The sequence below is a fragment of the Oncorhynchus masou genome, chromosome 15, assembly GCF_036934945.1.
Source record: "Oncorhynchus masou masou isolate Uvic2021 chromosome 15, UVic_Omas_1.1, whole genome shotgun sequence".
Lineage (NCBI taxonomy): Eukaryota > Metazoa > Chordata > Actinopteri > Salmoniformes > Salmonidae > Oncorhynchus > Oncorhynchus masou.
The window spans coordinates 17279585-17296463 of NC_088226.1; the positions used below are offsets into that span (position 1 = coordinate 17279585).

At 42.2% G+C, this 16879-nt stretch overlaps 1 pseudogene; it reads left to right on the forward strand.

The window, feature by feature from the left end:
- The first annotated feature begins 8679 nt into the window (after positions 1-8679).
- On the forward strand, positions 8680-16062 carry LOC135555783 (NEDD8-conjugating enzyme Ubc12-like; annotated as a pseudogene).
- The last annotated feature ends 817 nt before the right edge of the window (positions 16063-16879 follow it).

The window sequence follows — 16879 nt, forward strand, 5'->3', positions numbered from 1 at the left end:
TAAATAAATAAATATAGTATATAAAATATGGGAAGGAAAATATTGCCGCGCCTCCCCTTCAAGGCGTCAGAAGCTAAGCATATGGAATTGTGGGATTTGTAGTATAAAGAGTGTAGAACCAACCAAGCTATAACTGTCCCACTGAAAGGCTGCAAAGGAAGCCTTGTTGGACATTCAAATAATCAGTTAACATCTATGTATTCTGTGATGGATGGAGGATTGTGGAGCGCCATGGGCATGTACTTTCTGTGTCTACAATATCCACAAACAAAAGTATGTGATGAAACTACATTAAAAAAAGTGAAGAGACAGAAGGGTAGATTACCCCAGGGTTTCCCAAATTCGGTCCTGTCCTAACACTACATCATGCTTTGATTATTTGAATCAGCTTATATAATGCTAGGGTAAAAACCAGAATGTGCACCCAGAGGGGGACCCAGGAGAGAGTTTGGGAAGCCCTGGGTTACCCAATACCAGGTTGATGTTCCTTGGACAAATAGGTGTGATGCCCTTAGGACGACATATAGGTATGGGATAATGTCATCCACCACCTGGCTCTCTGTCAACCTGTCTATATGATATATCCTGTCTATAGCAATTGAGCCTGGAGACGACATTAGGTATGGGACAACATAGAACATATAGATATGATGTTTATGGGACAACATAAGATATGTGTTTCTGAATGAGTTTCCTAAACTTGAAAAAGCTTTCTAAAGTAAGACTTATTGTGGCTTTTCTCTCTCGCTCTAGTCAATGGGCTTTATTAGCATGGGAAATATGTTTACATTGCCAAAGCAAGTGAAATGGATAAACAATAAAGTAAATACACTCACACAAGTTCCAAAAGAATAAAGACATTTCAAATGTCATACAGTGTTGTAGCGATGTGCAAATAGTTCAAGTACAAAAGGGAAAATAAATAAATATGGGTTGAATTTACAGTGGTGTTTGTTCTTCACTGATTGCTCTTCTCTTGTGGCAACAGGTCACACAACTTGCTGCTGTGATTGCACACTGATAGTTCACCCAATAGATATGGGAGTTTATTAAAATTGGATTTGTTTTTGAATTCTTTGTGGGTTTGTGTAATCTGAGGGAAATATGTGTCTCTAATATTGTCATACATTTGGCAGGATGTTAGAAAGTGCAACTCAGTTTCCACCTCATTTTGTGGGAAGTGTGCACATAGCCTGTCTTCTCTTGAGAGCCAGGTCTGCCTACGGCGACCTTTCTCAATAGTAATGCTCACAGAGTCAAATCAAATCGAATACAACATGTGTACCCTTTCCCGTAAAATGTTTACTTTCAAGCCCCTATCCAACAATGCAGTTTAAGAAAGAGTAAAACAATTGGAGTCTGTACATTAAGATATCCTTTATTTTGGGTCAGTCACAGTGGTCAGGTATTGTCACTGTGTACTCTCTGTTTACGGCCAAATTTCATGTCTGAATTTCATGTTCCTTTTGATGGCATAGAAGGCCCTTCTTGCCTTGTCTCTCAGATCGTTCACAGCTTTGTGGAAGTTACCTGTGACGCTGATGTTTCAGCCAAGGTATGTATCGTTTTGTGTGTGCTCTCCTGTGGTTGTTTGTTTAGTGTGTTCCAATTTTCCCAGAAGTGGTTAGATTCTATGGATTCTTAAATTGCATTGAGCTGATTTCTGAAGTGCTGTTCCTTCTGTTTGCGTAGTGAATTTCTGTATTGTTTTAGTGATTCACCATAGTGAAGGTGTAGACCCAGGTTGTCCGTGTCTCTATGTTTTTGGTTGGACAGGTTTCTCAATTTCTTTCTTAGATTTTTGCATTCTTCATCAAACCATTTGTCATTGTTGTTCATTTTATTTGGTTGTCTGTTTTGAAATGTTTAGATTTGATAGGCAAGCTGAAAGGTCAAAAAATACTTTTTAGGCTTTCTACTGCCAAGTTTACACCTTCACTATTACAGTGAAATGTTTTGTCCAAGAAGTTGTCTAAAGGGGATTGAATGTGTTGTTGCCTAATAGTTTTTTGCTAGGTTTCTACACCACTTTCCTTCTAGTTTTCTTAATATTGCACAGTTCCTTTGGCTCATGATTGAGTATCGCTCTGTTCCGGTAGACTGTGATTTTGCTGTGATCTGATAGAGGTATTAGTCAGCTGACTGAACGCCCTGAGAGATTCTGGGTTGAGGTCAATGATCAAGTAATCTCCAGTACTACTGCCAAAGGATGAGCTGTAGGTGTACCTACCATAGGAGTCTCCTCGAAGCCTAACATTGACTATGTTCAGACCCAGCGTACGACAGAGCTGCAGGAGTTATGATCCATTTTTGTTGGTTGTTTTGTCATAGTTGTGTCTAGGGGGGGCATATTTGGGAGGGAATACTGTCACCTCCAGGTAGGTGTTTGTCCCCCTGTGTGCTGAGTGTCAGGTTGTTGTCCAGTTCTGGCATTTAGGTCGCCACAGACTAGAACATGTCCCTGGGTCTGGAAATGGCTGATCTCCACCTTAGCATGGAAAAGCTGTCATTGTTAAAGTATGGGGATTCTATTGGGGTGATATAGGTAGCACACATGGGGACATTTCTCTGTTGAGATCATTTCCTTATTAATTTCTAGCCAGATGCAACATGTTCCTGTTTTGACTCATTTAAGCGTGGGTTAGGTCAGCTCTATAAGAAATTAGCGTACCCACAGAGTCCCTTTCCTGTTTCACACCTGGATGTTTGGTGGATGGTACTACCAGCTCTCTGTAACTTACAGGGCAACCAGTGGGTCTGTCTCCTCTATACCATGTTTCTTGTAGGATGACAAAGTTAGAGCCCCACAGTGGAGGTGTCATAATACCCATAAAACCTAGCAGTCACGGAAATGGTTCCAATTGTTTTTCCACAGGGAATTTTATAAACACTTAATAAGGGCTGTGTTTCATGTAGGCTTACCCTTGCATGACGTTTTGATAAGCATGTAAAACTCTCGGACAAGGTGACTTATTTTTTTCCCACCTTTATTTAACCAGGTAGGCTAGTTGAGAAGAAGTTCTCATTTTTAACTGCGACCAAGATAAAGCAAAGCAGTGTGACACAAACAACAACAGAGTTACACATGGAATAAACAAGAGTACAGTCAATAACACAATAGAACATGTTTTATCTATATACAGTGTGTGCAAATGGCTTGAGGAGGTAAGGCAATAAATAGGCCATAGTAGCGAGGTAATTACAATTTAGCAAATTTACACTGGAGTGATAGATGAGCAAATGGCGATCTGCAAGTAGAAATACTGGTGTGCAAGAGAGCAGAAAAGTAAATAAAAGCAATATGGGGATGAGGTAGGTAGATTGGGTGGGCTATTTACAGATTGGCTATGTACAGCTGCAGCGATCGGTTAGCTGCTCAGATAGCTGATTTTTAAAGTTAGTGAGGGAAATATAAGTTTCCAGCTTCAGCAATTTATGCAATACGTTCCAGTCATTGGCAGCAGAGAACTGGAAGGAAAGGCGGCCAAAGCTGGTGTTGGCTTTGGGGATGACCAGTGAAATATACCTGCTCGAGTGCATGCTACGGGTCGGTGTTGTTATCCTGACCGGTAAGCTGAGATAAGGCGGAGCTTTACCTAGCATAGACTTATAGATGACCTGGAGCTAGTGGGTCTGGTGACGAATATGCAGCGAGGGCCAGCTGACTAGAGCATACAGGTCGCAGTGGTGGGTGGTATATGGGGCTTTGGTGACAAAACGGAAGGCACTGTGATAGACTGCATCCAGTTTGCTGAGTAGAGTATTGGAAGCTGTTTTGTAAATGACATCGCCGAAGTCGAGGATCGATAGGATAGTCAGTTTTTCGAGGGTATGTTTGGCGGCGTGAGTTGAAGAAGGCTTTGTTGAGAAATAGGAAGCCGATTCTAGATTTAATTTTGGATTGGAGATGTTTAATATGAGCCTGGAAGGAGAGTTTACAGTCTAGCCAGACAGCTAGGTATTTGTAGTTGTCCACATATTCTAAGTCAGAACCGTCGAGAGTAGTGATGCTAGTCGGGCGGGCGGGTGCAGGCAGCGAACGGTTGAAAAGCATGCATTTGGTTTCACTAGCGTTTAAGAGCAGTTGGAGGCCACGGAAGGAGTGTTGTATGGCATTGAAGCTCGTTTGGATGTTTGTTAACACAGTGTCCAAAGAAGGGCCAGATGTATACAGAATGGTGTCGTCTGCGTAGGTGGATCTGGGAATCACCCGCAGCAAGAGCGACATCGTTGATATATACAGAGAAAAGAGTCGGCCTGAGAATTGAACCCTGTGGTACCCCCATAGAGACTGCCAGAGGTCCGGACAACAGGCCCTCCGATTTGACACACTGAACTCTGTCTGAGAAGTAGTTGGTGAACCAGGCGAGGCAGTCATTTGAGAAACCAAGGCTCTTGAGTCTGCTGATAAGAATGCAGTGATTGACAGAGTCGAAAGCCTTGGCCAGGTCGATGAAGACAGCTGCACAGTACTGTGTTTTATCAATGGCGGTTATGATATTGTTTAGTACCTTGAGGGTGGCTGAGGTGCACCCGTGACAGCGGAGAAGGTACGGTGGGATTCGAAATGGTCAGTGATCTGTTTATTAACTTGGCTTTCTGAGACTTTAGAAAGGCAGGCCAGGATGGATATACAGTGGGGCAAAAAAGTATTTAGTCAGCCACCAATTGTGCAAGTTCTCCCACTTAAAACGATGAAAGAGGCCTGTAATTTTCATCATAGGAACACTTCAACTATGACAGACAAAATTAGAAAAGGAATCCAGAAAATCACATTGTAGGATTTTTAATGAATTTATTTGCAAATTATGCTGGAAAATAAGTATTTGGTCACCTACAAACAAGCAAGATTTCTGGCTCTCACAGACCTGTAACTTCTTCTTCTAGTGGTGTGGTGTGGGGCTGTGCTTTGACAAAGTGGGTGGGGTTATATCCTTCCTGTTTGGCCCTGTCCGGGGGTGTCATCGGATGGGGCCACAGTGTCTCCTGACCCCTCCTGTCTCAGCCTCCAGTATTTATGCTGCAGTAGTTTGTGTCGGGGGGGATAGGGTCAGTTTGTCATATCTGGAGTCCTTCTTCTGTCCTATCCGGTGTCCTGTGTGAATTTAAGTATGCTCTCTCTAATTCTCTCTTTCTTTCTCTCTCTCGGAGGACCTGAGCCTTAGGACCATGCCTCAGGACTACCGGGCATGATGACTCCTTGCTGTCCCCAGTCCACCTGGCTGTGCTGCTACTCCAGTTTCAACTGTTCTGCCTGTGAATATTATTATTTGACCATGCTGGTCATTTATGAACATTTGAACATCTTGGCCATGTTCTGTTATAATCTCCACCCGGCACAGCCAGAAGAGGACTGGCCACCCCACATAGCCTGGTTCCTCTCTAGGTTTCTTCCTAGGTTTTGGCCTTTCAAGGGAGTTTTTCCTAGCCACCGTGCATACACCTGCATTGCTTGCTGTTTGGGGTTTTAGGCTGGGTTTCTGTACAGCACTTTGAGATATCAGCTGATGTACGAAGGGCTATATAAATACATTTGATTATTCTTTAAGAGGTTCCTCTGTCCTCCACTCGTTACCTGTATTAATGGCACCTGTTTGAACTTGTTATCAGTATAAAAGACACCTCTCCACAACCTCAAACAGTCACATTCCAAACTCCACTATAGCCAAGACCAAAGAGCTGTCAAAAGACACCAGAAACAAAATTGTAGACCAGCACCAGGCTGAGAAGACTGAATCTGCAATAGGTAAGCAGCTTGGTTTGAAGAAATCAACTGTGGGAGCAATTATTAGGAAATGGAAGACATACAAGACCACTGATAATCTCCCTCGATCTGGGGCTCCACGCAAGATCTCACCCCGTGGAGTCAAAATGATCACAAAAACGGTGAACAAAAATCCCAGAAACATACGGGGGGACCTAGTGAATGACCTGCAGAGAGCTGGGACCAAAGTAACAAAGACTACCATCAGTAACACACTACGCTGCCAGGGACTCAAGTCCTGCAGTGCCAGACGTGTCCCCCTGCTTAAGCCAGTACATGTCCAGGCCCGTCTAAAGTTTGCTAGAGAGCATTTGGATGAATCAGAAGAAGATTGGGAGAATGTGATATGGTCAGATGAAACCAAAATATAACTTTTTGGTAAAAACTCAACTCATCGTGTTTGGAGGACAAAGAATGCTGAGTTGCATCCAAAGAACACCAAACTTACTGTGAAGCATGTGGGTGGAAACATCATGCTTTGGGGCTGTTTTTCTGCAAAGGGACCAGGACGACTGATCCGTGTAAAGGAAAGAATGAATGGGGCCATGAATCGTGAGATTTTGAGTGAGAACCTCCTTCCATCAGCAAGGACATTGAAGATGAAACGTGGCTGGGTCTTTCAGCATGACAATGATCCCAAACACACCGCCCGGGCAACGAAGGAGTGGCTTCGTAAGAAGCATTTCAAGGTCCTGGAGTGGCCTAGCCAGTCTCCAGATCTCAACCCCATAGAAAATCTTTGGAGGGAATTGAAAGTCCGTGTTGCCCAGCAACAGCCCCAAAACATCACTGCTTTAGAGGAGATCTGCATGGAGGAATGGGCCAAAATACCAACAACAGTGTGTGAAAACCTTGTGAAGACTTGTAGAAAACATTTGACCTCTGTCATTGCCAACAAAGGGTATATAACAAAGTATTGAGAAACTTTTGTTATTGACCAAGTACTTATTTTCCACCATAATTTGCAAATAAATTCATTAAAAATCCTAAAATGTGATTTTCTGGATTTTGTTTCTCATTTTGTCTTTCATAGTCAAAGTGTGCCTATGATGAAAATTACAGGCCTCTCTCATCTTTTTAAGTGAGGGAACTTGCACAATTGGTGGCAGACTAAATACTTTTTTGCCCCACTGTAGGTCTATAACAATTTGGGTCTCGAGTGTCACCCCCTTTGAAGAGGGGGACGACCGCAGCAGCTTTCCAATCTTTAGGGATCTCGGATGATACGAAAGAGAGGTTGAATAGACTGGTAATAGGGGTTACAATAATGGCGGCGGATAGTTTTAGAAAAAGAGAGGGTCCAGATTGTCTAGCCCAGCTGATTTGTACAGGTCCAGGTTTTGCAGCGCTTTCAGAACATTTGCTATCTGGATTTGGGTGATGGAGAAGCTGGGGAGGTTTGGGCGAGTAGCTGCGGGGGATGCGGCGCTGTTGGCCGGGGTTGGGGTAGCCAGAAGGAAAGCATGGCCAGCCTTGGAGAAATGCTTATTGAAATTCTCGATTATCGTGGATTTATCAGTGGTGACAGTGTTACCTAGCCTCAGAGCAGTGGGCAGCTGGGAGGATGTGCTCTTATTCTCCATGGGCTTTACAGTGTCCCAAAACTTTTTGGAGTTAGAGCTACAGGATGCAAATTTCTGTTTGAAAAAGATAGCCTTTGCTTTCCTGACTGACGATGTGTATTGGTTCCTGAATTCCCTGAAAAGTTGCATATCGCAGGGATTATTCGATGCTAGTGCAGTCCGCCACAGGATGTTTTTGTGCTGGTCGAGGGCAGTCAAGTCTGGAGTGAACAAAGGGCTATATCTGTTCTAAATTCTACATTTTTTGAAAGGGGCAGGCTTATTTAAGATGGTGAGGAAATTACTTTTAAAGAACGACCAGGCATCCTCAACTGACGGGATGAGATCAATATCCTTCCAGGATACCTGGGCCAGGTCGATTTAACAATATTTTCGTCTCAATTACTCAGATAAAAAAAAGCTAATTAATATCAACGTAGACATCATGCAAGACTACAAATCCCTGCATGCTACTGCACATCATCTCCAGCTGACACCTTTGGTAAGAGGTATTGTGTCAACTTAAAATTTACACAGGACAGTTCACAAAATTGTCAACTTAAAGAAATGTAACCAATTTATTCATTACTAAATGTAGCTAACATCAGATAGTTAATCCAGAGATTCTTGCTTTGATTTGGCAGTCTCGTCCAGATCATCATGACATTTGTAATTCTTTGATAGTCACATTATCAGCTAATTAGCATTCAATTTTTGGCAGGTAAATACAGGTGAATATATTGATAAGTCTCCTTGTCCTAGAGTGAATTACAGTTATCAAAATGTCACTCCAGGGTAAGCCTACACAAAACACAGCCCTTGTTTTCAGTGTTTCTAAAATCCCCTATGTGGAAAATGAATGATGGAAAAGTTATTGGAACGATTTTCTAGTTTCACCGCTAGGTTTTATGGGTATTATGACTCATACTGTGGTACTCTGTACTGAGATAGAAAAAATATTTCTCACATTTAATTATTACTAACTTATTTTCTAAGCATATTGTTCTTGTCTAAGAGACAAAATACTGTCCAGTGTGGTGCTGTATTAATGTACTAATGTGTATCCTGCATTATTATTTTGAGTAAGCTATGTACAACACGGATTTAACATTGTACATCTGAATGAAATAGTTTCTGTTTTGCTTTATCCTTTGATACTTCAGGGTGTTGTTCCTCAACCATAAAACATGAACATGTGCAGTCTCTAACCCTCCAACGCGAGTGTAAGTTAAATAAAGCTTATGAATATGAGTAGCCCAACTAGGCAATATCCAATGATTTCTTATCAACAGAAACAAACTGGTCCAGTTTGTGTACCGCCACTTGTTCTTTCAGAACTCACATTTCTTTCACACTCGCTACCTTGGCATCGTAACGTTACTGTCTCACGCACCAGTGCCACCGAGCTAGGCTATCAGCTAGTCTTCCGATATTGTAGCTGAGACGCACCGGCTCCAACAACATTACGGTGTTGTATTGAGTCATAACTCTCCATATATTTAAGACAAAGAGCTGTTTCTAATTGAAGGAACTGAAATATAGATCTTCAATAAACTAATTGAAGATGATTAAGCTCTTTTCTCTGAAGCAGCAGAAGAAAGACGAGGAATCTGCTGGAGGAAACAGAACAGGAGCCGGGGGTAAAAAAGCAAGCGCGGCCCAGCTTCGAATACAGAAAGGTAGGCTAACTGGCTTCTTTAAAAGCAGATGGTCTACTTTTAAACCTCGAACATGTTTGTTTAATTAACGTGTCTGTCCACGTGTTTAATGAATGAGAAACGACAAAAACCGGTCTGTATTGCCATAGGAGGCTGAACTAGCTAGGTGACTAATTAGCTAGCTAGCCATCTGGCTAACGTTAGCTAGCTAGCTATTATGAAAACAAAACTCAAACGTCGCAGCCAGAAGATGGTGAAGCCAGGGAATCAACTCATATTTACAACACTTCTTGTTAGTTAGCACCCTTATTAGTTCATTTGCCCTGGTAGTTCAGTGACTTAGATAACGTTAGCTCGCTGAACAAATAACTGTATAACGTTATTTGTTCAGTAACTAGCCACGTTATCAGTGTTTCAATTTAGATGTGTCACTTAAGCAGTTTGTGCAAAAGAGAACACAAGCTACCAGTAGCTACACCCATTAAACCGATAAAGTTAGTTAGCTTGCTACTTCTGTCTGATGCTAACTAGCTCAAAAACGTGGGTATAAGTTGTCCATTATTCAACAGAATATCACAAACGTGTCTTAAACTATTGTGGATATCACTATTGATGTTATTGAGTAACGTAAAAGTAACCTTTGCTTTTCATTAGTCAGCAACTTGTACTATGCTAGTTAGCTACTTCAAGTCAGTACAGCTATCACTAGCCAGGATGTTTGCCACACTTATCTTTGGTTACAAACAGTTTTTGGCCAATGTGCTGCAGTCCACTGTATGTCTCAAAGTAACTGTGTACACATGTAGATAGGCTAGTTATTGTTGTCAATACAAAAGATGCATGTGAGACATTGAAACGTTTCATACCTTTCATGACAGAACACATGACATTTGGAACAGTGAAAGACTGACTTGAAGTTGGATGGCAAGAAATATATAACCTCAGCCTTTAGTAGTAGTAGTTACAGTATTGTTAAGCCAGGTCTTTAGCTAATAACATTGATTCAAAAGAGAACGTGACATTTCCAGCTATCCAAAAAGAGGAAATGCTGTTTAAAGACATATGCATCATGTTTTGAAAGGCCCCCCACAACCATATCAACAAATATTTTCCCAGATACTTGGATAATGAAATTCAAACCACCCCTGTGATGAGTGTGGCGATTTTGTTCAAATGGCTCACTTGTTTGGTTCATGATCCTTGTAACACCATGGACCCCATATAAGATAACCAGTTTCACTGAAGCCCATGATTTTGAAAGACTAAGCTAATCTCCATTTCATAGTGGATGAAGGCTGTCTAAAAACCAACGGGACCTATATACCTAAAGAATGTTGTTTAGCTTTTAGGCTAAAGGACCACCACATAGTCACAAATTGGTTTTCCTCCTTTTGAAGTGAACTGACTCTGTTCGCATATTAAACTTGTAGAAAAATATCAGTTGTTATTCAAAGCAGAATATAGGAAATTACTGCAGGGCAACCATTACAGTTTGAAAGACCCCAGAGTGAGAGGGAAAATACCACCACAGGTGTGGGATCACCCCAGCACTTCAGAAGGAATCATTGGACTGTGCTGCTCGGGTGCCTTCAATACCATTTACACCCCACTTTTTGTCCAAAAAAAAATAGCAGATAAGAAGAACACTTAGGTTTTCATATTTCTGCCAGGCAGGTTTCATGCATGCCACTGAAGGGAAATTTATTCAAGAAGTCTGCTATTTATTGAGACATTAATTTTCTCCTTGCAGACATCAATGAGCTGAACCTCCCAAAGACGTGCGAGATCGTCTTCCCCGACCAAGATGATCTGCTCAACTTCAAACTCATCATCTCACCAGACGAGGTCTTCACTCTTTCCTGAAACAAGCTGTCAGAGAGAATATGTCATATGTGTTTATTAAACATTTAACTGTTGTACTCAAACTTGTACAGTTGCAACTAATGAATGGTTTGTAATGCTAACATAGTGGCCTATCAACTAATATCCAAGGATAAATACTTGGTACACAATGTATTATTTAGCACTGTACATTGACATTATCTCATGCCAACCCACCAAACAGTCTATGAACAGCATTCATAGAAACCTGTATGTAAACACATTCTCAGGTTATTTTCTCTCTTTTTAGGGCTTTTACAAAGGGGGAAAGTTTGTCTTCAGCTTTAAGGTAAGGGGGCTTAATGTGGGTGGACAGACAACGAGGCGACATGAGTCACTACATCCTTCTTTACTTTCACACTAAACTGTTGTAAATGCCAATTACACCTGCTTGATAGCTATTGTTTTGTGGTATTTTTAGGGTCACAATTTGGTATTTGACGTTTTTAATGTCAGTATTGGATGGTTAAAGGCCCAGTGCAGTCAGAAATGTGATTTCCCTGTGTTTTATATACATTCAGTGGCCAGTTTATTAGGTAGACCCACCTACTACTGGGTCGGACCTCCCTTTGCCTCCAGAACAGCCCGGATTCTGCGGGGTATGGATTCTATAAGGTGTGGTGTTGAAATGTTACTCAATTGGTATCAAGGGACCTAATGTGTGCCAGGAAAATAGTTCCCACACCACTACACCACCAGCCTGTACCGTTGACACCAGGCAGGATGAGGACTCATGCAGTTTACGCCAAATCCTGACTCTGCCATCAGTATGAATCAACAGGAACCTGGATTTGTCGGACCAGGTCATATTTTTCCACTCCTCAATTGTCCGGTGATGGTGATCACGTGAAAACTGGAGACACTTTGTTTATAGCTAATAGGAGTGGAACCCAGTGTGGTAGTCTGCTGCAGTAGCCCATCCGTGACAAGGACTGACGAGTTGTGCGTTCCAAGATGCCGTTCTGCAAACCTCTGTACTGCTTCGTTTGTGGCCCGGCTGTTAGCTTGCATATTTCTTGCCATTCTCCTTTGACCTCTCTCATCAACGAGTGGTTTTCATCCACCGGACTGCCGCTGACTGGATGTTTTTTGTTTGTCGCACCATTCTCAGTAAACCCTAGACACTATCATGCGTGAAAGGCCTTCCGTTTCTGAGGTACTGGAACCGGCGCTCCTGGCGCTTACAATCATACCACACTCGGTCACTTAGGTCACTCATTTTGCCCATTCTAATACTCAGTGTATCAATACACCCAGTCAGTGTATCAATACACCCAGTCATTACACCAATACAGGCGTCCTTACTAACTCAGTTGCCGGAGAGGAAGGAAACCACTCAAGGATTTCAAGATGAGTCCAATGGTGACTTTAAAACAGTTACTGAGTTTAATGGCTGTGATTAGAAAATTGTGGATGGATCAACAACATTGTAGTTACTCCACAATACTAACGTAATTACCAGTGTAAAGAATGAAGTCAGGACATCATTTAAAAAAATATTCCAAAACATGCATCCAGTTTGCAACATGGCACTAAAGTAATACTTAAAAAAATGTGGCAAAGCAATTCACTTTTTGTCCTGAAAAGTATTATGTTTGGTCCAAATTCAATACAACACATTACTGAGTTACCACTCTTCATATTTTCAAGCATAATGGTGGCTGCATCATGTTTTTGGTATGCTTGTAATCGTTAAGGACTGGGGAGTTTTTCAGGATAAAAAAAGAAAGGAATGGAGCTAAGCACAGGCAAAATCTAGAGAAATATCTGGTTGTCTGCTTTCCAACAGACACTGGGAGATGAATTCACCTTACAGCAGGAAAATAACCTAAAACACAAGGCCAAATATACACTGGAGTTGCTTTACCAAGAAGACCGTGAATGTTCGTGAGTGGCTGAATTACAGTTTTGACTTAAATCTACTTGAAAATCTATGGCAAGACTTGAAAATGGTTGTCTAGCAATGACAAGTTTTGACAGCGCTTGAAGAATTTAGAAAATAACTAATGGGTAAATATTGTACAGATCAGGTGTGCAAAGCTCTTAGACTTTCCCAGGACTCACAGCTGTAATCGCTGCCAAAGGTGATTCTAACATGTACCGACTCAGGTGTGTGAATACGTGTGTAAATTAGATAGACATTTTTGCAAATGTGTTGAAAATGAAATAACATGTTTTTACATTGTCATTATGGAGTAGATGGATGAGGGGGAAAAAAATTACTCTTCTAAATTCAGGCTGTAACACAACAAAATATGCAGTAAGTCAGGTATGAATACTTTCGGAAGGCACTAAGTCCTTTGTCTTGCCCGTTCAACCTCTGAATGGCACACACACAATCCATGTCTCAAGTGTCTCTAGACTTTAAAAAAAAACACTTATTGTAGCTGTCTCCTCTCCTTCATCTACACTGATTTTTGAAGTGGATATAACAAGTGACATTAAGGGATCATAGCTTTTACCTGGAGTCACCTGGTACTTCTATGGAAAGAGCAGGCGTCCTTAATGTTTTAATGTACACTCAGTGTAAGTGAAGATATGTGCACCATGTCATTGCTCTCTCTCTCTCTCTCTCGACTCTGTGTGCATCTTGCTAGCTCTCACTCGAGTGGCGAGGGCTGAAGTTCATTGGCTAGAACTCAAATTGCTAGGGGCTGGCTCACTTGGTGGAAAATGGCAGAATACAGCTTCCAGAAAAACAGTTACTTTCAAACTAGGGATTTCATGGCTAATTGGGGTAAAACAGTAATTCAGGTCATAGATTATGCATGTATGAGCTACACATTGACATATTCAGCCCAAAGTGTGAGGTTTTAAAAATAGTTTGTGGTCGCCAAAGTTCCCGATCATGTCTTTTAAGACTCTTGACGGTAAGCATGTTGTTAATAACTCTGTTGTTAGTCAAAAGAAAGTGAATAAGGTTAGAGAATATCTTCCTTTGACTTCTTGTGACGGCTCTGTTTTCCAGGTAGGACAGGGCTACCCTCATGACCCCCCGAAGGTCAAGTGTGAGACAATGGTGTACCACCCGAACATTGACCTGGAGGGCAATGTCTGCCTAAATATCTTGAGGTACACCACTTGCACGGTGGTCACTTTGTTTTCGTTGTCTCGTTTGATAATTGAGAATGAGTACAGAATTCTACATTTTTACTATTATATCGAGCAGTGTCTTTTAACATCTCTTTTTCTCTTACAGAGAGGACTGGAAGCCTGTGTTGACAGTGAACTCCATCATATATGGACTACAGTATCTATTTCTAGTGAGTACAGGGATTATCCTATTTCCAATTTTGCCTAGCATAGTTTGATTACGCTTCCTTGTTCACCATGCTTAGAATCAGGAATGTAGCAGGATGTACAGTGCATTCGGAAAGTATTCCGATTCCTTGACTTCTTCCACATTATGTTACGTTACAGCCTTATTCTAAAAATGTATTCAATCTTTTTTCCCTCATCAATCTATACACAATACCCCATAATGACAAAGCGAAAACATGTTTTTAGACATTTTAGAAAATATATTAAAAACAAAAACATAAATAGCTTATTTACATAAATATTCAGACCCTTTCCTTCGAGACTCGAAATGGAGTTCAGGTGCATCCTGTTTCCATTGATCATCCTTGAGATGTTTCTGCAACTTGGAGTCCACCTGTTGTAAATTAAATTGATTGGACATGATTTGTGAAGGTGCACACATCTGTGCATGTCAGAGCAAAAACCAAGCCATGAGGTCGAAGGAATTGTCCGTAGAACTCAGACAGGGTTGTGTCGAGGCACAGATCTGGGGAAGGATACCTAAAACTTTCTGCAGCATTAAGTGGAAGTTTGGAACCACCAATACTCTTCCTAGAGCTGGCCGCCCGGCCAAACTGAGCAATCGGGGGAGAAGGACCTTAGTCAGGGAGGTGACCAAGAACCAGATGGCAACTCTGACAAAGCTCCAGAGTTCCTCTGTGGAGATGGGAGAACCTTCCAGAAGGACAGCCGTCTCTGCAGCACTCTACCAATCATGCCTTTATGGTAGAGTGGCTAGACTGAAGCCACTCCTCAGTCAAAGGCACATGACAGCCCGCTTGAAGTTTGCCACAAGGCACCTAAAGACTCTGACCATGAGAAACTAGATTGACGTCTTTGGCCTGAATGCCAATAGTCACGTCTGGAGGAAATCTGGGACCATCCCTATGGTGAAGCATGGTGGTGGCAGCATCATGCCGTGGGGATATTTTTCAGGGACTGGGAGACTAGTCAGGATCGAGGGAAAGATGAACTGAGCAAAGTACAGAGAGATCCTTGATGAAAACCTGCTCCAGAGCGCTCAGGACCTCAGACTGGGGCAAAGGTTCAGCTTCCAACAGGACAACGACCCTTAGCACACAGCCAAGACAACACAGAGGTGGCTTCGGGACAAAACTCTGAATATCCTTGAGTGGCCCAGCCAGAGCCCGGACTTGAACCAGATCAAACATCCCTGGAGACCTGAAAATATCTATGCAGCGACGCTCCCACATCCAACCTGACAGAGCTTGAGAGGATCTGCTGAGAAGAATGGGAGAAACTCCTCAAATACAGATGTGCCAAGCTTGTAGCGTCATACACAAGAAGACTCAAGGTTGTAATCGCTGCCAAAGGTGCATCAACAAATTAAAATGGTCAGAATACTTAAGTAAATGTTTTTTTGTTGTAAATGAACAAAAAATTATAAAAAAGGTTTTTGCTTTGTCATTATGAGGTATTGTGTGTAGATGAGGGGAACAAACTATTTAATCCACTTTTGAACAAAGCTATAACGTAACAAATTGTAGAAAAAGTCAAGGGGTCTGAATACTTTCCGAGTGCCCAATGACTTGGCTATGAGTTTCAGATTCTGAAAGATTGGTCAACTGGTTGGAGCAGGTAGGAACACCTGGCAAATAACCACGCCCTTCTACTCCTCCTCAGGAGCCAAATCCAGAGGACCCTTTGAACAAAGAGGCGGCGGAGGTCCTGCAGACGAACCGACGGCTCTTTGAGCAGAATGTCCAGCGGTCGCTGCGGGGGGTTATGTGGGCGCCACGTATTTTGAGCGGTGTCTCAAATAGCTCCTAGCCCATGTCGCTTTTCTTTCTTTTTTTTCCCAAGATGCATTACCGTTTACACCTGAGACACTGACTGACACACAGACTTGAGTGGTCGGGGAGGGAGTGGGTTCATGGGGCCGGGAGGGGAAAGTATGGGGGGGTCACTCGGGGGAAGGGAGGGTGTCTGAAGGTAAAGATGACAGGTTTGGATGGTCAGTGAATGTCGCTCAGAGAATCGGTCAATGCCACTACGCTGATGCCCACAGTTGTTATTTTGATAGACATGCCAACTGATCCTCCCACTCGTGGACAAGGACAAAAACACACAGACGAGATATGCACTTAGACACCTCTTGCTCCCTTTTACAAAAGAACTGCGTTGTATGTTTTGAACGCTATGCGAGCGCCTCTTGATTACCAGAGCTCTGAACCTGACGGATCGCACACATGCTTGGTGGCAAAACTTATATGCGCACGCACACACGCCTCAACAACATGCCTACTGACACATGCTATCACATGTGCACACGTGTTTCAGACAGGTACACATACCAACCCAGATGCATAATACAGGCCATAGACACACTGGCAGAGGACTGACTGACGGGACAGACGCAGACATAGATTGACAGGATCAGAAATGCAGGCAGGGCTGTTGTGGTATTGGGAGATCTTTTTAGTTTTGTTATGGTTTTCTGGGTGGGGTGGGCGTTAGATTTCATTGGGCAGGGAGGGAGGGGGGTGGGGGCTTACAATGTTACAATTCTATTGTGTATATTGAAATCCCAGCTGTTCACAATGACTGCAATATGAATTATGTTAAATAAAATATGAACTGAATTCTTGCGTCTATACAAATTACAACATGTCAATAGGACTATAATTCAATAAAGGTGTATTTTGTAACCGAACTCGAACATTGGTTTAGGGTTTGAAACATGAGTTATACAA